This window comes from Hemiscyllium ocellatum, chromosome 42 (genome assembly GCF_020745735.1).
Source record: "Hemiscyllium ocellatum isolate sHemOce1 chromosome 42, sHemOce1.pat.X.cur, whole genome shotgun sequence".
Taxonomy (NCBI): Eukaryota; Metazoa; Chordata; class Chondrichthyes; order Orectolobiformes; family Hemiscylliidae; genus Hemiscyllium; species Hemiscyllium ocellatum.
Genome location: NC_083442.1, coordinates 14,688,570 through 14,711,713, shown reverse-complemented (window position 1 = coordinate 14,711,713; position 23,144 = coordinate 14,688,570). Strand labels below are relative to the sequence as shown.

At 42.1% G+C, this 23,144-nt stretch overlaps 1 protein-coding gene across 3 annotated transcripts in view; it reads right to left on the bottom strand.

Moving 5' to 3' along the window:
• Positions 1-23,144, bottom strand: part of LOC132834640 (cytoplasmic polyadenylation element-binding protein 1-B-like) — a 107,835-nt gene that overhangs the window by 21,764 nt on the left and 62,927 nt on the right. Inside the window, exon 1 of one of the 3 annotated variants that reach the window (XM_060853541.1) lies at positions 3,522-3,552. The exons of the other annotated variants lie outside the window; for them this stretch is intronic. The gene's annotated coding sequence lies outside the window, so the exon portion shown is untranslated. Of the gene's footprint in view, positions 1-3,521; positions 3,553-23,144 lie in introns of those variants that run through there. 3 annotated transcript variants of the gene reach the window in all.

Sequence of the window (23,144 nt, the reverse complement as noted above, 5' to 3'; positions counted from 1 at the left end):
TCCTGCCACCTGTTAGTATCCTGAAAAGTATTTCATCAGGCCTACCTTTAGCACTAATAGTTCCTGTGTTGGGCAAACTATCATATGAAAGAGGCCAAGTCTTCCTCCTTCCAGCCCCCCCACCCCCAAACTTCATCACCTTGTCAATGACTGGCATGTTACTGTCCTCCATTGGAGACGGACAAAATATTGTTCAGTACTTCTGCCATTACACAGATGTGCAGGTTAGGTGAATTGGTCATGCTTGTGCGCGCACGTGGAATGGGTCTGGGTGGGTTGCTTTTCGGAGAGTCGGTGTGGACTAGTTGGACCAAAAGGCCTGTTCCCACACTGTAGGGAATCAAGTCTAATCTTTCCTCTTATCCCATTAAAATCCCCCTTCTTATCCTAAAAGATAAAATGTTAATCTTAGCCTTTTTATATATTTGACAAAACTTTTGCTGTCGTCTTTATAATCTGAGCTAGGTTACTCTCAATCTTAGTTCTTTATAGCTTTATGGCTGTTGACCTTTTTAAAAAAAAAAGTTTTCCAAAATCTCCATTCCCTCACCAATCTTTGCCATTTTCTAAGCTTTATCTTAGAACTTGATCGCCTTCCTTCTTTCCTTAGACATTCATGGCTGATTACCCCTTTCCCTACAGTCTTTTCACTGGCATACAAGCAGTTTTTCAAACTGCTCAACAGAAGTGCAAGTTCTCCCATGTTAGTCAACTGTGTCTCCATAAAGTCTTTGTTTCCCGTCTACTTTAGCCAACTCCTCCCTCATCTTATTGTATTTTTAAAGCACAGGACTCTGGTATTACATTTTAAGTTTGCACTTTCCATCTGCATTCTAAATTCAACCTCCTTCCAAGAGGATCACTAACTAGGAGGTCATTAATTATTCCTGTCTCATTACACAGGATCAGATCTAGTATAGCTTGCTCCTTGTAAATGGAACTGACACACTTGAAGAAAAAACTGATACATTCAAGACTGCCTTGACTGACCTGGTTTGACCATTGACGTAGATTAAAATCCACATAACTGCTGTATCACTTTTACAGCATTAGTTCTTTATTGTCCAGCCCAATGTTATGATGCCCTATAAACTATGCCAATGAGTGACAGTTTAATTTCCACCCAATGTATCAACCTTACCCTCCACAGAACCTGCAACATCTATCACCCTGTCATCCTTAAATATCAGCTGCACTATCTCCCTTACCTTCTTATAAGTCCTCCCAAAAAGTCAGATACCCCTGGACTTTCAAGACCCAGCTGTGACCAACCTGCAAACGTGTCCATGATGGCTACTAAATCACTTCAAGCGATTTGTGCTGTTAACTCAAGTGGTTTTAAATGCTACCAGCATTTGGGTAAAGTGTTATCATACTTCCCCCATTCCTCCTCTCTCTTCCCCCCCCCGGCAGACTAACATCTACATTAACCTCAATTTTTCCCCCTCAACCTGGTTAGTCAACTATCATAAAGTCTTTGTTTCTAATTTACTCTAGCCAACTTTTCTCTCATCTTATTGTAGTGTTTAAGCACAGGACATTTATATTTTATCTTTGCACTTTAAATCTGTATTCTAAATTTAGCCATACTTCCAGAAAGTTTTGATAAAGTCCCACACAGGAGGGGAGTAAAATTAGGGCGCATGGTATTGAGGGCAAAGTACTAGATTGGATTGAAAATTGGTTGGCTGATAGGAAAATAACAAAAAAAAGGGTAGTGATAAACTGCTCCATTTCGGAATGGCAGGCAGTGACCATGGGTACTGCAGGGATCCGTGCTGGGACTGCAGCTTTTGACAATATATGTTAATGATATAGGAGATGGTGCCAGCAATAACATTAGCAAATTTGCTGATGATGCAAAACTGGGTGAAGTGTGATGAGGATGTTAGGAGATTACAGGGTGACCTGGACAAGTTAGGTGAGTGGGCAGATGAAGTTTAATGAGGATAAATGTATGGTTATCCACTTTGGTGACAAGAACAGGAAGGCAGATTACTACCTCAATGGAATTAAATTTAGGTAAAGGGGCAGTACAGAGAGATCTGGGTGTTCTTGTACACCAGTCAGTGAAGGCAAGCATGCAGGTACAGCAGGTAGTGAAGGCAGTTAATAGCATGCTGGCCTTCATAACAAGGGGGATGGAGTATAGAAGCAAAGAGGTTCTTCTGCAGCTGTACAGGGCCTTGGTGAGACCACACCTGGAGTACTGTGTGCAGTTCTGGTCTCCAAATTTGAGACATGACATTCTGGCTATTGAGGGAGTGCAGCGTTGGTTCACGAGGTCAATTCCTGGAATGGCAGGATTACCTTACACAGACTGGAGCGACTGGGCTTGTATACCCTTGAGTTTAGAAGACAGAGGGGATCTGATTGAGACATAAGATTAAGAAAGGATTGGACACTCTGGCAGCAGGAAACATGTTTCCGCTGATGGGTGAGTGCTGAACCAGAGGACACGCTTAAAAATACGGGGTAGACCATTTAGGACAGATGAGGAGAAACTTCTTCACCCAGAGAGTGGCGGCTGTTTGGAATGCTCTGCACCAGAGGGCAGTGGAGGCCCAGTCTCTGGATTCATTTAAGAAAGAGTTGGATAGAGCTCTCAAGGATTGTGGAATCAAGGGTTATGGAGATAAAGCAGGAACAGGATATTGATTAAGAATGATCAGCCATGATCATATTGAATGGCAGTGCAGGCTCGAAGGGCTGAATGGCCTACTCCTGCACCTATTGTCTATTGTGATCGCTCCTTCCAAGAGGATCCCTAACTAGGAGTTCATTAACTATTACAGTCTTTAACTTATTGCTTTCTTTCCTATAAAAGAAACTTCCTGCATTTTCCACTTCCACCTCCACTACCAATTTATAGTTTAGAACCCTAGTGACCATCTGATTTATCCTTTGCTAGAAAAACAGTTCCAGATTAAAGTTAAAGTTCACAACACCAGGCAATAGTCCAACAGGTATATTTAGAAGCACTATCCTCCAACCATCTGAAGGAGCACACTCCAAAAAGCTATTGCTTTCAAACAAACCTTTGACTATAACCTGATGGCGTGATTTTTAAACTTTGAACTCTCCAGTCCAAACATCAGCATCTCCAAATCCAACTACCATCATTCCAGATCAGTTCAGATGGAGACCATCCCAGCAGTACAGATCCTTCCTGTTTTAAAACAGATGCCAATGCCTTCTTGCCCACACCACTCCTTTAGCCATATTTAATTTTCCCAACCCTACATCAATTTGCACATGACTCAGTAATCATGAGATTATAACCCTTGGAGGACCTGTTCAGAGTTCCTCGTGCTCCTTAATCTCCAAAACAGATCCTCTGTCCTAGCCTGGTCTGGGTTGTTTGGTCAACATTGACCACAATTGACTTTTCACCCTCTTGCTCCAATATCCTTTCAAGCTAGGTAACCCTAGCACCAGGCAGGCAACACACCATAGTGGACTCTTGATCCTGCTTAAGGATGCCATCAATTCCACCTAATTGTACAGTCCCCTATACTCACCACTTGTCTTCACTCCCCCTGTTGAATAGAACTCCTTTACCATGGTGCAGGGATCAGCTGGCTCATCTTCCCTACAGTCCTTATCTTCAGGGAGCAAGTACCTCATACCTGTTGGACAAGGTCATGAGTGAGGTGCCTCCATTCCAGAATTCAGCATCCCTCTACCTGCCTCACTTAGGCAATCAGGGCAGCAGGATGTAATTGCAACTGAATTTGAAATACTAGTTACCAGGCATGATGGTCTCCTGAAACATCACTTAGAGCTACTTCACCCCCTGCTGGATGGGCTGCAGCATCTGAAGCTCAGATTCCAGCTCATGACTGAGCAGAAGTTCCTCAAGCAACCAACACTTTGCAATGACCACATCCATACAAATTGCAATGGAAAATGCAAACTCTCATCACAGCTACAGGACATCACCACTTTATTAATTTTATTAGTGAGTTAACAAGTCTTGGCTGTATTCTCTTTCAAGTTTAGTGCAGATTTCCTACCAGCCCATCAAGTCACAGCTTCCTTGTGACATCACTCCAGACTTTTCTCACAGCTACAATGGGCCCTGAGCTCAGTTAGTTGATTTGGCCATGATTCCCAATTGCATTCATAGTAATAGAACAAAAGTACAGCACAGAACAGGCCCTCTGGCCCACGATGTTGTGCTGAGGTTTAATCCTAATGTAAAACAGCAACTTAACCAAACACCCCTCAACTCACTGCTATCCATGTCCATGTCCAGCAGTCACTTAAATCTCCCCAATGACCCTGCTAATAGTTTGCCTTCATTCTAACTAGCCTTACTCATTTACAACCTCAGCATGACTAACCACTATCTTTGTTCCTCCAAAAAAGGTCAACATCTCAACTCTAAAAACTTGTTCAAAACAGCCTATAACAGCAATACTGGTTATGGGGAAATCCCATAGATACCATATTTGGATTTTTGAACAGCATAATAAGATGAACCAGCGTTGGCCAAGTGATGTTATCAGACTATTAATCCAAAAATTTCACAAGTGCTCTGTGGACCCAGGTTCAAAACCCAACATGACAAGATGGTGATGGTGAAACTGAAATTGAAGAAAATATCCAGAATTAAGAACCTATGATAGCCATGAAACTATTCAGATGTCAAAAAACCCCCATCTAATTTGCTGATGTCCTTCAGGGAAGGAAATCTGCCATTCTCACTTGGTCTGGCCTACGTGTGACTCAACTGCCCCATGAAGTGGCTTAGCAAGCCACTATCAACTGCTACAAAAAAGTCTTACAGTTAAGACACTGGACAGCCAGCCTGGCATTAACATTGACAGCAAACAAACATGCCTGCAAAGTCATCTTTAGATAGTGGGGGGCTAGGCCAACACAGATGGATGGACGGACAAGTGCGTTGCGAATATGGAATCCAGACCCCATCATGTCTCATGGCTTCATGTTAAACATGAGCAAGGAAACCTCCTGCTGATTACCATGTAACATTCACCCTCATAATAAACAATGCTCTGTCATCCAACACAGAGGGTGCAAAATCTACTTGTTGAGGGATCACAGTATCCATTAGGTAGCAGCACAACTGGTCCAGCTGGTCTGGTCCTAAAGGATATTGTTGCTAGATTGGAGTAGTTAGAGGGATGCAGCAAACAGGAGAAAAGGCTACTTGATCTTTGTTACTAATGTGCCAACTGCAGATAGCAATAGTAGATTCTAATTTAACAGTTTTGTTCTCCAGCAAACTCGTGTTAGCTGCACCATTTAAAACTAATGGGGGTCAGAATCACATAGCCAAAACTGATAAGGAAAGTTCACATCCTATGAAGAATGTTAACCATTATTTGATCATGTTAAGCAAATTTGCATGGAACCATCTGCACAATCATGGACAGATGTAAGAGTGTAGCAAAAAGTGAGGTCTGCAGATTAGAGCTGAAAATGTGTTGCTGGTTAAAGCGCAGCAGGTCAGGCAGCATCCAAGGAACAGGAAATTCAACGCTTCTAAAGGGCTTGTGCCCGAAACATCGAATTTCCTGTTCCTTGGATGCTGCCTGACCTGCTGAAAATGTGTTGCTGGTTAAAGCGCAGCAGATGTAAGAGTGACCAGTAATTGAAGACAAAGGTGTGCCATCATTAAAAAGGCAGAGTAGGTGAACTGACTTTTGTTTTTCATTTTGGTCTGAAGAGTAGCAGGTGGGAGGAGGCCTCCAGCAGTGGCAATATCAGGAGGCGCCAGATGTGGCTCCACCTGGCATGTAATGGGACACCATGGAGCACGAAAGCACACCAGGAACAGCTCCAGGCATATCTGCAAGTGAGCTGTCAACCTGGTGACATGACCAAACAGGACAACTTGCTTGCCAAACAGCATAAGCAGACACAGAGCCAAGTGATCCCACAAACAGATCAGATCTAGGCTCTGCAGTTCTGCCACAGGCATGAATGGTGGCAGACAATGAACTACCTCATCTAGGAGGCATTACAAATATATCAGTGCAAAAGGCAAGGCTGAAGCATTTCCAACAACATTCAGTAACAAGTGCCAACTAGATGATCCACAGCTTCCTCCAGCGATTGCCAGCTTCATAGTTCATCTGTGAATTCGATTCACTCCATGCAATGGTGGAGGCCCTCGACATGCAAAAGGCTATGGGCTCTGACAAGCTAAACAAACCTATTACCAACAGATTAGATCTGAAGACTCGTGCTCCAGAACTTGCCAGATGCCTAGCCAAGCTGATTCAGGTACATGATTACAACAGCAGCACCAATCCATGTAGAAAGTTGCCCAGGTAGGTCTTTTACATATAGCAGGACAAATTCAATCCAGCCAATAATAGCCCTAGTCTGCATCAAGTCATTCGTGAAGCGATAGGTTTCAGTGCCATCAAGCAGCAGCTGCTCAGCAGTACTGCTTGGTGGCACCCAGCTTGGAATCAGCCAGGATCACTCAGCTCCTTATTTCATTATAGCAAGATTCAAACATGGACAAAAGAAATGGAAAGAATGTCCAACATAGCCTTGATGCCAAGGGTGGTCAAAGTGTGCTATCACAGAGCCCTTGAAAAACCTGAATCAATTGAAATCATGAGTCAAATTTTAACTGTTGTTTAGAGTCGCATCTAATAGAGGAAGTTGGCTGCAGTTGAAGGCCAGTCATCTCAGCTTAACCTAAAAAAGGTATTCAACAAGGTTCCCTGTGGGAAACTGATTAAGAGGGTTAGATCTCATGGAATACAGGAAGAACTAGCCATTTGGATACAGAACTGGATCAAAAGGTAGAAGACAGAGGGTGGTGGTGGAGGGTTGTTTTTCAGACTGGAGGCCAGTGACCAATGGAGTGCCACAAGGATCGGTGCTGGGTCCACTACTTTGTCACTTGCATAAATGATTTGGCTGCGAGCATAAGAGGTACAGTTAGTAAGTTTGCAGATGACACCAAAATTGCAGGTGTAGTGGACAGCAGAGGGTTACCTCAGATTACATCAGGATCTTGACGAGATGGGCCAATGGGCTGAGAAGTGGCAGATGGAGTTTAATTCAGATAAGTGCCAGGTGCTGCATTTTGAGGAAGGCAAATCTTACCATTAAGTATAAGTCCTGCTAAAGGTCTGAGGGAATGTTGCTGAACAAAGACCTTGGGAGTACAGGTTCATAGCTCCTTGAAAGTGGAGTCGCAGGTAGATAGGATATGAGGAAGGCGTTTGGTATGCTTTCCTTTATTGGTCGGAGTATGAAGTACAGGCATTGGGAGGTCATGTTGCGGCTAAACAGGACATTTATTAGGCCACTGTTGGAATATTGCGTGCAATTCTGGTCTCCTTCCTATTGCAAGGATGTTGTGAAACTTGAAAGGGTTCAGAAAAGATCAAGATGTTACCAGGGTTGGAGTATTTAAGCTACTGGGAGAGGTGCTGAACAGGCTGGGGCTGTTTTCTCTGCAGCGTCAAAAGCTGAGGGGTTACCTTAGAGGTTTACCAAATTATGAAGGGCATGTATAGGATAAACAGACCAAGTCTTTTCCCTAGGATCGGTGAGTCCAAAACTAGAGGGCATAGGTTTAATGTGAGGGGAGAAGATATGAGGGACCTAAGGGGCAACTTCTTCACAGAGGGTGGAAGATGTATGGATTGAGCTGCCAGAGGCTGTGGTGGAGGGTGGTACAATTGCAACATTTGAGAGGCATCAGGAGGGGTATATGAATAGGAAGGGTTGGGAGGGACATGGGCCAGGTGCTGGCAGGTGGGACTAGATTGGGTTGGACCGAAGGGCCTGTTTCCATGCTGTACATCTCTAGGACTGACTGGCTCAGGGTAGTGTATTAGGACACATGATCTTCTCTCCATCATAAGGAGGTCAGAAGTGGGGATGTTCAACAATTGCACTATTTGACTCCTTCGAGGTGCAAATGGGGCTAATGTTCAAACAGGAACTGAACATAAAGCTGACAAATGGCAAGTAACAGAGGTCTTACATGAAGATGGTTATTGCCTGGCAACTAACTACCACCCTATATTAACAGAATCCACTACTGTTGTCCAGAAATAACTTAATCATGTAAGTATGGAGTGCAAGAACAACTCCAAGGCTACGAATACAGTAAGTAATTCACATCACAAACCCACCCAAGAAGAAAGCTACAAGGCAGAATTCAGTGTGATACAATCCTGCCCACCTGCAGCTCAGCTACCACAAAAAGCTTGATGTCATCCAAGGCAAACGCAGCCTGTTTGACACCCATAAACATTCACTCCCTCCACCACTGATGCTCAGTACACACTGCTACTACTACAGATGCGCTGAACTTGATAAAGCCTTAAAATAGCATTTTCTAATCTGATCAAATCCACCTAAAAAAAAGGACAAGGTGAGTCACCTGCCCATTTGGATGTAAAAATACTGCCATCCCTAGACTATCATTGGGTCAAAATTCTGGAATTCCTTCTAAGGGCATTATGGACTGTAGATGGCTCCAGGCAACAACTCAATCTTCAAGCACAACTTTGGACAGACGATAAAAGACAGGAAGGCTGTTTGAAGAGTGTCTACTTCAAACACCAGGAACATCCAGAATAAAAAAATGTGGGTGAACTTGCAGCATGGGTTGATACTGGTGACTTCAGCATTTGGCCATTTCAGAGGCATAGCTAGAGCAGGGACAGCAATGGTTATTGCAGCTTCCAGGATTTGATGTTTCAGCAAGAACGGAGATGCTAAAAGAGGGGATGGTGTGGTACTGTTAATCAATGACAGTATTATGGTAGCAAAGAGGACTCATCTACTGAGTGTGGGCCGAGGTTAGAAATGGGAAAGGACAAAAGTCACCGTTGAGAGAGTTTTCTATAGGCCTCAACAGTGCAAGACATAGAAGGATTGCAAAGATGATCTTGGATAGCAAGAGTAACAGGGTAGTGATGGGGGTATTTAGCTTTCTAATATTGATTAGAAATACCATAGTTAGAGTACTTCAGATGGGTCAGTTTTTGTCCCGTGTGCGCAGGTTTCCTGACAGTATGTAGACAAGTCAACATGGGGAAAGGCCACATTGAATTGGACACTGGTCAGGTGTTAGATTTGGTGATTTGTGAGCACTTTGATTATGTTTGGTTATGTTCACTTTAGCAATGGAAGAGAGATAAGTATTGCTGCAGGGCAAGAGTTATAGCTTTTGGGGAGGTGGGGGGGGGGCTGAGGTGATTATGAAGCATAGGATGGGCACATTGAAGTGTGAAGCATGTCCTTGATAAAGTATGTATGATAGACAGGGAAGAAGCTGTGGTTTACTAAAGTTGATGCTCTTGTCAAGAGAAAGGTGGTGGCTTGTGATGAGATGTGAAGGTTCAGTTAGGGCACTCGAGAGTTACAAGTTAGCCTGTAAGGACCCAAAGTGAACAAACAGCAGCCAGGAGGGGACATGAGTAGTCAGTCATTGTCAGCAGGTAGAATCAGAGGAAAATTCTAAAAAGCTTTCCATAGGTATGCCAGGAATAAAAGAATGACTAAAGATTACAGCCAAATCAAAGACAGCAGTAGGAAGTTATGCTTGGAATCTAACAAGATAGGACAGGAGCTAAATGAATATTTTTTCATTATTCACACTGGAAAAAGAGGTTATCAAGGAGAATACGGAGATACAGACTATTAGACTAGACAGGATTGAGGTTTAGTGTTAGCAATTCTGCAAAGTGTAAAAATAGACATGCCCCCTGGACGAGATAGGTTTTATACAAGGATTCTCTAGGAAGCTAGGGAGATTGCAAAGCCTTTAATCTTTATGCATTTATCTACAGGATGAGTGCCAGAAGACTTGAGGCTAGCAATATCCCCTTGTTCAAGAAGAGTGACTAGGGACAACCTGGTAATTATAGACCAGTGAGCCTTACTTTGATTGGGGGTAAAGTGTTGGAAAGGATTAGAAAAGATAGGATTTATCATTAGAGACTAATAAGCTGATTAGGGATAGTTCAGTTGTCGAGGGTAGCTGTGTCAAATTTTTGAGAAGGTAACCAAACAGGTGGATGACAGTAAAAAACAGTTGATGAGATGTACATGGATTTCAGTCAAGTATTTGATTGGGATGCAACCATTTGTCACCAATTAGCCACTGCCCTTGCACCACAGAAGACACTTTGCCACCGTCCATTGACATCAGAGGACAATTTGCCACCACGCCACTGAAGACGATTAGCCAGTTCACCACCACCAATTTTTGTAACAGGAATTTTTAGTATGGAAACATTGTCACAATAAGAAGTTTTACCATGATGGTTTGATATATATTTTTGATAATACTTGAATCACTCTTGGATAGTTTAAGTTTTTGCGATGTGAACAAAGGGGCCAATGTAATGGACGAATCCAGAGTGGCATTATGACAAAAACAATTAGTGGACACATTCTCCTTCCGCAGCAAGGTGTTCAAGTTGCAAAAGTTTAAAACATCGTGCAGAATTGCATGAAGTGCGTAGTGCTCGTATTAACTAAATGTGTAGCTGATGCCCCTCAGGTCAGTCCTAGCATCTTTACAGGCAACAAGCAGCATGAAAACAATTCGACGAAAAAGGAATGGTGTTAGTTTAGTGCCACCAAACCCTACGGATCTTCAGCATTTGGCGATTCCAATGAAATACAAAGTATATAAGCCAAATAACAGAAGAAAAATTTCTTTTGGCGGATAGTGGTCAAGGAAGTAATTGAATTGTATTTGGTAGGGAATCTTGGATACATTTAGCAGAATCCACCTGGTTTGTGGATTGTACGTTCACCATAGCCCCTATTTTATTCTCAGGTATATTGTATTTTAGCAAAAAGACTTGATGGGGTTCATTCAATAATGTATATACTTCTACCAAATAAGCAGTATTCAACATATGTATGCATGTTTGAAATGGTGAAGTCCTTGGTACCTAATCCCAAACCACACTAACTACCTGCTCAGTCAGAATGGATATCAGTGCTATGAGAGAATGTTTTCCTGAAGTTAGAATAAAGGGGCTGTTTCTTTCATTTGGCACAAATGTATGTATAGACATATTGCTGCAGTTGGAGCAACTCATCAATACAACACTGATCTGGATTATGCTTTAAAAGCAAAAAAAGTGATAATTGCTTTAGCTTTTGTGCCACTTCATGACCTTGATAACTATGTAGAAGCAGTCTTTAATTATATTGGCCTCAAGAACTACAACCAATACTAGATTGATTTGAATTTAATTATATTGGACTCTACAATAGGCGTGGCAGTAACCAAAGGGCACCTTTGTTTCCCCATGAGTGGTCAGTCTATGAGACAACAATGATGAAAATTGCACAAATAAATCAGCTGAAGCCATTCATCAAGAATTGCTTTTGAACTGAGCTTACCACCCAACCATATGGAAATGTTTTGGAACTTTAAGTACAAAAGGGGCATGATTTATATATGGAACTGCTGATAGCAGGTTACCCACCAAAATTAAAGCTAAAAGTAGAGACAGACGATATAATAAAAGAATTGCTGTTGAATACAGCAAGAGATTGTTTGGAATATCTTCTAGGAATAGTACATAACTATCAAATGAACTGAAATTTCATTAATATTAAACTGAGATTTTACTGCCATCAATATTAACATATTTCCTCTTTCTGGTTAAAGTTTGTAACTCAAACAAATAAAATGATATTTTACCTCTTATCAAAATGTATATGTACTTGTATAAATAAGGGGACTGAAGTATGAAAGAACACACACACACACACAGTGGTGAAGAGTCTCCAGAGGTGAAATACCCCCAGTGGAGAAACACTAGTGGCACACCAACAGTGGCCAATCAGTGGCAGTGAATGTGCTGCAGCAAATTTCTACCAACCCTGTTTGATAAGGTTCCCATGGTAGGCTACTGCAGAAAACAGACATGTGATTGATGGTGATTTAGCAGTTTGGATCAGAAATTTTCTTTCAGCGAGCCAGAAGGCAGTGGTAGATGGGAGATGTTCACCCTAGAGTTCAGTTACTAATGGTATAACACAAGGCTCTGTTTTAGGACCACTGTTGTTGGCCATTATGAGTGACCGCGATGAGGGTGTAGCAGTTCAGGTTAGTAAGTTTGCAGATGACACCAAAAAAGGTAGGTAGAGTTGGAGACAGTGCCAAAGGATGTCGCCGATTATATAGATAAACTGCAGAACTGGGCTGACAGGTGGCAAATGGAGTTTAATGTGGTGATGATTCACTTTGGAAGGAGGAGTAACAGGAATAGAGTACTAGGCTAATAGATAGATTCCAGACAGTGTGGATGAGCAGAGATCTCAGTGCCCATGTATGTAGCTCCCTGAAAGTCGCCACCCAGGTTGATAGGGTTGTTGAGACATGTTAGCTTTTACTGGTACAGGGATTGAGTTTCAGAGCCACAAGGTCATATTGCAGCTGTACAAAAAAAACTGACATACTCGTACTGTGGTGACCACATTATGAGGAGGATATGGAAGCATTGGAAAGAGGTCAGAGGAGATTTACTCAGGTTGCCTAGTATGGAGGAAAGGCTGAGGAACTTTTAGGGAGGAGTTTTTGCTAGAGAGAAGGTTGAGAGGTAACAGAGCCTAAAAAGATAGAGGATTAGAGACGGTGGAGAGCGAGACCCTTTTTTTTACCCCACTGATGGAAACAGTTAGCATGAGGGCCATAGCTTTAAATTGAGGAGTGATAAATATAGGATGGATATCAGGAGTAATTTCTTTACTCAGTTGGGGTGTGGAATGCACTGCCTGCAATAGTAGACTTGCCCACTCAAATGGTTACTGGATAAACATAGGGATGATAATGGAAATCGGGCAGGATAGCTGGCTTTCAGTTTGGTTCCATATGTCAGAGAACCAAAAGGCCTGTATGACACTGCAGTGTTCAATAAATGCTGGCTGGCCAGCAATGCCCAGTTCCATGTTAATGGGTCTAGGTTGCAAGCAGCTGTGCATCATGTGGATCAGTGATATTCTGCAACCATTTAAGTGATAAGTGAATCAAAACAAGAGAAGAGAAACTAAGTGTGAAGTATGCTCATGACAAGCTGGGTAGAAAAAAAAAAGTAAACCACAAAAAGCAGAGAGCTTAAAAGGGAATTTGGGTAGAGTGAGTAGACAAAAAAAAAATGCAGATGAAATGCAATTTCTTCATTTAAGTCATCTAACGGAGTAAAAAAAAGGATTAAGTGGTGAGAAATGATCATTGTTAGAGAACCTTTGTACATGTATTGCCATGTCAATCTCTAGTTAAGATCTAAAAGCAGAAAGAGGGGAAATGGGAATTGCAGACTTTTAACATGACCAGCCATTTAGGATTGAGATGAGGTTATGAATTTTTAGAATTCTGAGTGCCACAAGAGCTCACTTGCCAAACATATCCCATTGCTTACTTTGCAGGTATGTCATTAATCTGTTTGAGACAGAATGCAGCTTCAACCATCTCAAGAGTGATATCCAATTTGTTTACTTGGATTTTTGTTTTCTACATTTCATTAGTGACTGTTCATGCTATTTTGCTTCCAAACTAAAACTTGTTAAACTAATCCCACTTGAACAATTCAGTTCAAATTTACCAATTTAATTCAGTTATATGGAATTGTTCCATGATCTCCAGTCTTTCTGAAAATAGAAATAGAATACTAATTTGCCTGGATGGGTACTGCTCCAACACCATGCTTGACACCATTCAGGACAAAAGCAGCCTGCATGACTGGCATGTCCAAAAACTCTACTATTGAGATACACAATAGTAGAGTGTAACATCGAAAAGATGCACGACAGGAATTTACCAAGGTTCCATAGACAACTGCTTCAAGACTTGGTCATGGGCTGAGACAGCTCTACAATTTAAACTACCAAAACTTTGTTTCTCTCTGCTACATTTAGCTTGAACCTGCAAAAATCTGAGTCCTCAGCTTCAAAAGCTTCACACTTGCTCAGACATATGCTCAGTTCCACCACCAACCTGGATCTATTCCTGCACTGCCAAAAAGTAGAGTTTGTTTACCTGTGGTCCTTTGCCTAATTACAAGCATCACCACCACACTAATTCTATTCAATCACCAATACCTCACTAGCTTGTCCCAATGCATGGTGCTTTGACATAGCCTGACAAAAAAAAAACTTGTCCAGAATTCCACTTCCCGTCTTGAGCTGTGCTATGCAATAGTGGAACAGAGTTTAGTTCATACTGCCTACTTGATAGCTACTTTATATAAAGCATTTTGTAAGCAAATTAGATTAGAACCCAAAACAGATTTACTAATAAAACACCAAAATCTCATTTTAGCAATCATCTCCAGACAAAATGTAATAAGGTTCAGAGACAAAATTAAGACTTCTGGAGTTTATAAGTGCTGTTCCTGCAAACAACTGAATGATTAAGTCACAAATCTGTTATTTAGCTTGAATGTCAGCTAGATTTTGGTTAAGTTCATCAGCAGGATCTATTGACCTTCACAAGACAGTGCTCATCCCCAATTTATCAAAGCTTTGTGCTTAATCAAATCTTTTCAAAAAAACTTATGACCCAAGACGCCTTCACAGTTATTACCTTCCACTAACACTTGAGAAAGTTAAAATTTTGCCATTAAGTTCAAATAAGTTCATTCCTTTCCAACAACAGTTATAACTAGGTCAAAGGAAGAGGCACAAGTTGAAGCAGCTGGAGAAATTGGAAGACTGGAACAGCAACACAAAAAAAAGTCATCTGGCTGGTTGGCAGCAGATTTCTCAATTTCCATAACCCAGTCTGCTACTGGTAATCAGTAGGTGAAAATGTGTTGCTGGAAAAGTGCAGGTCAAGCAGCATCCAAGGAGCGGAGAATCGATGTTTCGGGCATGAACCCTTTTCAGGGTTCCAGAAACATTCAGTTCTGATCTCCAGTCCTCACTTTCTCCTACTGGTAATCAGTAATAGAACATACAACACTACAGTGCAGTACAGGCCCTTCAGCCCACAATGTTGCACTGACCTGTGGAACCAATCTGAAGCCTATCCATTCTACCCTATTCCATTTTCATCGAAGTTTATGGAGTGACATTGCAATGCCCTTAAACTTGGTGAGCTTACTGCTGCAGGGCATTCCATACTCCTATTGAGTAAAGAAACTACCTCTGACATTTGTCCTATATTTATCACTCCTCGATTTAAAGCTATGGCCTCATGCTAACTGTCACCATCCAAGGAAAAAAGGCTCTCAATGTCCACCCTATCTAAATCAGGTCTCAATTACATCACCTCTCAATCTTCTCTCCAAGAAAAAAGCCTCAGTTCTCAGCCTTCTCACAAAGCCTTCCCTCCATAATCAGGCAACATCTCCTCGGCACCTTTTCCAAAGATTCCACATTCTTGCTATGTGGCAACCAGAACTGTATGTAATACTTCAAGTGCAGCAACTCCAGAGTTTTGTACAGCTGCAACATGACCTCATGGCTCTGAAACTCAATCCCTCCACCAATAAAAAGCTAATACATCATATGCTTTAACAACCCTATCAATCCAGGAGGCAACTTTGTATACTGGACAGATCACTCTGCTCATCTCCACTACCAAGAACCTGATTAGTCCAATACTGTTTATTCCTGTTGTTCCTTCCAAAGTGAAACACCTCCACTTTTCCCATATTAAACTCCATTTGCCACCCATAAGCTCTGCAGTTTATCTATGTCCTTCTGTGCTGTTTTGGAAAATGTAGGGGCTGATGGATTCTCAGAAGAACATAGCACAAAACAGCTAAGTTTCTGGTGTTGAGACTGGCTCTAAAGCAAGGGATACGTCAGCTTCCAAGAAATCAATTGTATTAGGGGATTAGGTAGTCAGAGGTACAGGCAGATGTTTCTGTGGCCAGAGAAAAAGCATAATATTGTGTTGTTTCCCTGGTGCCAGGATCAAGGATGTTCCTTGATCCTGGCACCAGAGAGGGTTCAGAATGTTCTCACAGGGGAGAGGGGCCAGCAGGAGGTCATTGTCCACATTGGAGCCAACGACATCGGAAGGGAAAAGGTTGAGATTCTGAAGAGAGATTAGTGTGTTAGGCAGAAATTTTAAAAAGTCCAAGGGTAGTAATATCTGGATTACTCCCAGTGCTATGAGCTAGAGAGAGAGCAGGAATAGGAGGATAGAGCAGATGAATGCATGGCTGAGGAGCTGGTGAATGGGAGAAGGATTCATATTTTTGAATCATTGGAATCTCTTTTGGTGTAGAAGTGACCTGTACGAGGACAGATTGCACCTACATTGGATGGGGACTAATACACTGGCAGGGAAATTTGCTAGAATTGCTCAGGAGGATTTAAACTAGTAAGGTGGGGGTGTGGTGGCAGGACCCAGGGGGCTAGTGAGGAAAGAAATTGATCTGAGACGGGTACAGCTAAGAAAACCAAAACAAACCAAGTCAAGCAGGCAGGGACAAGTTAGGTCTAATAAATTAAACTGCATTTATTTCAAATGTAAGGGGCCTAACAGGGAAGGCAGATGAACTCAGGGCATGGTTAGGAACATGGGACTGGGATATCATAGCAATTACAGAAACATGGCTCAGGGATGGGCAGGACTGGCAACTTAAATGTTCCAGGACACAAATGCTACAGGAAGGATGGAAAAGGAGGCGGGGCAGGGGGGTGGCATTTTTGATCAGGGATAGCATTACAGCTGTGCTGAGGGAGGATATTCCTGGAAATACATCCAGGGAAGTTATTTGGGTGGAATGGAGAAATAAGAAAGGGATGATCACCTTATTGGGATTGTATTATAGACCCCCCAGCACAGAGGGAAATTTAAGAAACAAACTTGTAAGGAGATCTCCGCTATCTGTAAGAATAATAGGGTAGTTATGGTAGGGGATTTTTAACTTTCCAAACATCGACTGGGACTGCCATAGTGTTAAAGGTTTAGATGGAGAGGAATTTGTTAAGTGTGTACAAGACAATTTTCTGATTCAGTGTGTGGATGTACCTACTAGAGAAGGTGCAAAACTTGACGTACTCTTGGGAAATAAGGCAGGGCAGGTGACTGAGGTATCAGTGGGGGAGCACTTTGGGGCCAGTGACCATAATTGTTAGTTTTAAACTAGTGATGGAAAAGGATAGACCAGATCTAAAAAAAAGGTAAATTTCAAAATTGGAGAAAGACCAAATTTTGACAGTATTAGGAAAGAAATTTCGAAAGCTGATTGGAGGCAGATGTTCACAGGTAAAAAAGGGACAGCTGGAAAGTGGGAAGCCTTCAGAAATGAGATAACGAAGAGTCTAGAGACAGTATATTCCTGACAGGGTGAAATGGAAGGCTGGTAGGTATAGGGAATGCTGGATGACTAAAGAAATTGAGGGCTTGGTTAAGAAAAAGGAAGCATGTCAGGTATAGACAGGATAGATCGAATGAATCCTGAGAATATAAAAGGAAGTAGGGGTATACTTAAGGGGGAAATCAGGAGGGCAAAACGGGGACATGAGATAGCATTGTAAAAACCCTTTGGATTCTCCTTAAATTGTATTTGCCAAATATATTAAGGACAAAAAAGAGTCACTAGAGAGACAATAGGGCTCTTCAAAAGATCAGCAAGGTGGCCTTTGTGTGGAGCCACAGAAAATGGGGGAGATACTAAATTAATATTTTGCATCAGTATTTACTATGGAAAGGATATGGAAGATAAAAACTGTAGGGAAATAGATGGCAACATCTTGCAAAATGTCCAAATTACAGAGGAGGAAGTGCTGTTTGCCTCAAAACAGTTAGTGGATAAACCCCAAGAACCCGATCAGGTGTACCTGGGAACTCTGTGGGAAGCTAGAAAAAAAGTGATTGCTGGGCCTTTTGCAGAGATATTTGTATCATCCTTAGTCACAGGTAAGGTACCAGAGACCAGAGGTTGGTAAACATGGTGCTGCTGTTTGAAAAGGGTAGTAAAGACAAGCCAGGAAACTGTAGACCAGTGAGCCTGACCTCTAGTGGGCAAATTGTTAGAGAGAATCCTGAGGGACAGGATGTACATTTATTTGGAAAGGCAAGGACTGATTAGGGATAGTCAACATGGCTTTGTCGCACAAACTTGATTGTTACTTCAAAAAGCTCAAAAGAGGATTGATGAGGACAGAGCAGTAGATGTGATCTATGGACTTCAGTAAGGCGTTCGACAAGGTTCCCCATGGGAGACTGATTAGGAAGGTTAGATCTCATGGAATAAAAGGGAGAGCTAGCCATTTGGATACAGAGTTGGCTCAAAAAAGGTAGAAGACGGAGGGTGATAGTGGAGGGTGGTTTTTCAGACTGGAGACCTGTGACCAGTGGAGTGCCACAAGGATCGGTGCTGGGCTCTCTACTTTTTGTCATTTCCATAAATGATTTGGCTGCGAGCATAAGAGGTACAGTTAGTAAGTTTGCAGATGACACCAAAATTGGAGGTGTAGTGGACAGCAAAGAGGATTTCCCCCAGATTACAACAGGATCTTGACCAGATGGGCCAATGGGCTGAGAAGTGGCAGATGGAGTTTAATTCAGATAAGTGCCAGGTGCTGCATTTTGGGAAAGCAAGCCTTAGCAGGACTTGTATACTTAATGGCAAGGTCTAGGAAGTGTGGCTGAACAAAGACCTTGGAGTGCAGGTTCATCGCTCCTTGACAGTGGAGTCACAAGTAGATAGGATAATGAAGGTGGCATTTGGTATGCTTTTCTTTACTGGTCAGAGTATTGAGTACAGGAGTTGGGAGGTCATGTTGCGGCTGTACAGAACATTGGTGAGGCCACTGTTGGAATATTGCATGCAATTCTGGTCTCCTTCCTATCGGAAAGTTGTTGTGAAACTTGAAAGGGTTCAGAAAAGGTTTACAAGGATGTTGCCAGGGTTGGAGGATCTGAGCTATAGGGAGAGGCTGAACAGGCTGGGGCTGTTTTCCCTGGAGCGTCAGAGGCTGAGGGGTGACCTTAGAGGTTTACTAAATTACGAGGGGCATGGATAGGATAAATAGGCCAAGTCTTTTCTCTGGGTTGGGGAGAACCCGGAACATCTTTCCGATCGAAAGGAGACCAGAATTGCATGCAATATTCCTACAGCGGTCTAACCAATGTCCTGTTCAGCTGTAACATGACCTCCCAACTCCTGTACTCCATATACTCTGACCAGTAAAGAAAAGCATAGCAAATGCTGCCTTCACTACCCTATCTATTTGCGACTCCACTTTCAAGGAGCTATGAACCTGCACTCCAAGGTCTCTGTTCAGCAACACTCCCAAGACCTTATCATTAAGTGTACAAGTCTTGCTATTTGCTTTCCCAAAATGCAGCACCTCGCATTTATCTGAATTCCACTCCATCTGCCACTTCTCCTCCCATTGGCCCATCTGGTCCAGATCCTGTTGTAATCTGGAGGTAACGCTCTTCACTGTCCACTACACCTCCAATTTTGAGGTCATCTGCGAACTTACTAAGTATGCTCACATACAAATCATTTATGGAAATGACAAAATAGAGGACTCATACCGGTCCTTGTGGTACTCCACTGGTCACCGGCCTCCAGTCTGAAAAACAACCCTCTACCACCACCCTGTCTACCTTTGAGCCAGTTCTGTATTCAAATGGCTAGTTCTCCCTGTATTCCATGAGATCTAACCTTGCTAAGCAGTCTTCCGGGGGGTGGGGGCAGGGAGCCTTGGCGAACACCTTACTCAAATCCAGATTCATCACATCTACTGCTCTGCCCTCAATCTTCATTACTTCTTCAAAAACTCAATCAAGTTTGAGAGACGTGGTTTCCCACACACAAAGCCATGTTGACTATCCCTAATCAATCCTTGCCTTTCCAAATACACGTACATCCTGTCCCTCAGGATTCCCTCCAACAGCTTGCCCACCAGATGTCAGGCTCACTGGTCTATTGTTCCCTGACTTGTCCTTACCACCCTTCTGAAACAGTGGCACCCTGTTAGCCAACCTTGAATCTTCTGGCACCTTACCTGTGACTAAGGATGATACAAATCTCAAGCAAGAGGCCCCGCAAATCACTTCTCTAGTATCCCAGAGTTCTAGAATACACCTGATCAGGTCCTGGGGATTTACCAATCTTTATCCATTTCAAGACATTCAGCACTTCCTCTTCTGTAATGGTGACATCTTGCAAAATGTCACCATCTATTCCCCTACAGTCTATAATCTTCCGTATCCTTTTCCACATTAAATCCAGATGCAAAACACTAGTTTCTCCCCATTTTCTGTGGCTTCGCACAAAGGCTGCCTTGCTGATCTTTGAGGGGCCCTATTCTCTCCCTAGTTACCCTTTTGTCCTTCATGTATTTGTAAAAACCCTTTGGATTCTCCTTAATTCTATTTGCCAAAGCTCTCTCATGCCCCCTTTTTGCCCTCCTGATTTCCCCCTTAAGTATACTCCTACTTCCTTTATACTCTAAGGATTCATTCGATCTATCCTGTCTATACCTGGCATATGGTTCCTTTTTTCTTAACCAAACCCTCAATTTCTTTATAGTCATCCAACATTCCCTATACCTACCAGCCTTCCCTTTCACCCTGACAGGAATATACTGTCTCTGGATTCTTGTTCTCATTTCTAAAGGCTTCCCATTTTCTAGCTGTCCCTTTACCTGTGAACATCTGCCCCCAATTAGGGTTTCTAAGTTCTTGCCTAATACCGTCAAAATTGGCCTTTCTCCAATTTAGAACTTCAACTTTACCACCATTATTCCATCATTAGTGCTTCAAAAGCAAATTCTAGTACATGTCTTAATCCATGTATTAATGAGAATATAGGTTTTTCTAAAACTCTACAAGAAAAAAAAAGGTGGCAGAGGAATGCACTGATAGACTATTCAAATTTAATTTGGATGGAATATAACCTTCAGTCTACCCACTAGTTATATTTAACATTATGAAATCTTGTTAAATGGCTCAAAACTTCTACTCAAACAGCCATGGCAAATAACCTGAAGATTGTCAGGTTTGGAATGCTGTTAGTGCATTATTTTTAAAATAATGCAGTGAAATTTGAACTGTCTTTATCTGGAATATTTCAAAAGGGGGAAAAATGGAATTCTGGAAACTCATTCATTCAGCAAGCAGTTAATCTTAAGAGCTCATTTTGTAAACCAATGCTGGATTCCTAGATGTGCAAAAACATTTCAGCCAGGATCACCATATAGTGTGCCAAAATTGGCTTTGTGATTCCAAAATGACAAATATACATTGAAAGTTGGGCAAATGAAGAGAACAGTTAAAATTCACATTATGGGTGGTGGGAGATTAAAGGGATGCAGGAACATAAGCTTAAATGGCTACTCTACTAAAGTACTACCAGGCACTTAATGTTTACTCACTCAAAGCAAATCAAATGTTTTCAAAAAAGCCAATAAAAGGTTGAGACCATCTGGAACAAAGGACTTCCTACCCTTTAGCCAATTTACCAAGTGGTGGTTTATGGCTCCATTCTGGCTGGGAGAACAGTTTGCGGAATTACCCTTACATCAGTATTGAAATCCTTGCTTTTTCTGATACATGATCTAGATATGCAGGGAACAACTTCAAAGTTTGCAGCTGATACAAAAACATAGGAAATTGCCAGTGGATGACCATTAAGCCGCAAACAAAAGTTGGAGTGGCCATTTTGGAAAGATAACTAAAAGTACAATGTGGAGAAGGGAGGCAAGAGGTGACATACTTTGGGACAGAAGAACATGAATCCTGTGTACTAAGGAGTAGAGCTTTGTAGAGAGACGTGGGCATATGCATATTTATGTCAGAGGGAAAAAAGGTGGCAGGACAAAGTACAGAGGTATTAAAGTGCACATTATACATGGTCAAATCAAGGCAGGTGCTAGATTCTGACTTCATTACATCTCAGCTACAGCAGAGTACTGGGTCCTGTTTTGGCTGTCAGAGGAAGGATGTGAACTCATTGGAAAAGGAATGCTAAACAAGGTTTGCACGTGGTCCCAAGAATGAGATATTTCAATTGATTGGTTGGCTTGGTTTTCCTCCAAGGCAGCAGAGGGGAGATTTGATAGTTTAAAATCATGGGCTAGATAGGAATAGACAGAGAAACTGTTCTTTTCAGCCAATTGTAGTACTCAAATGTGTTGCAAAAGCTGCAAATAAAAAAATTCTAGAAGTGTTCAGCTTGAAATGTACTGACATTGTGGAGGCAGGGTCAACTGAGACATTCAAGGTGTTGAATCATTGTTTGACAGTGTATAATATGCACTTTAATAGTGCTGTACTTCATCCTGCACCTTTCCTCAGACATGAACATGTATACACCCCATGTCTCTGCCAAGTTCTCTTCTTTCGAGTACATGGGTTCAAAGAAAAAAACCTGATGTAAGTCACCTCTTGCCTCCCTTCTCCACATTGAGCTTCATTATCTTTCCATCATGCCAAATGGCCATGCCAACTTGTTTGCAGCTTGGTCATCCACTGTTTGACATTTCCCAATTATTGTGCAAAACCATACAAAAGGTTATGGGGGAAGATAGGAGATTGGATTCGTGCCAAAGACAACTGGCCTCCTCCTGTACTACAACAATGCAGAGAAAGATATCCTCTGGCTGCATTAACTCAGATTTCGTGATATAATGCAAGTAGAATGGTTGAGAGCAACTTTCCATACTGGGATAAATTTAATAAATCCACAATGGAATGTGAATGTTCCATGCAAAATAGGCCTTGTGGTGGAAGCAGCCTGTAATTTGTGCTACCTTAAGGAACTCTGGGTAATAATTGGAGGGGGTTAATTTTTATTATGAAATATCCCAAAGAGTGGTCATGACCCAGATTTCCTGAGGATGAGTAGGTAAGCAACAGTTCTTTAAGTCTTTTTTAAAAAAATGCTGGATGTTCATAGAGAAAAAGCAAAGCTTTAAAGGAAAACTTTTAGAACTTAAAGCTAGACTCCCCTTTGAGGGGCGAGTGACACTGCGGTGCACTTTGACACAGACATGACATTTCTGCTACACCTAACTGTACCTTACAATTTGAAGATTTCTCTATACCTCTTGTGGACTGGTGTCCTTCAGCAAGGCAAGGGGAAGTGGGGTCTGCCTTCCAATCAAGAGCTCCTGGTGCTCAGACCTGGTGGCCCAGGCAAGTTACTGCTCACTGATGAGCTGGTATATCCAGTCAAGCGCTGCCCCAACAC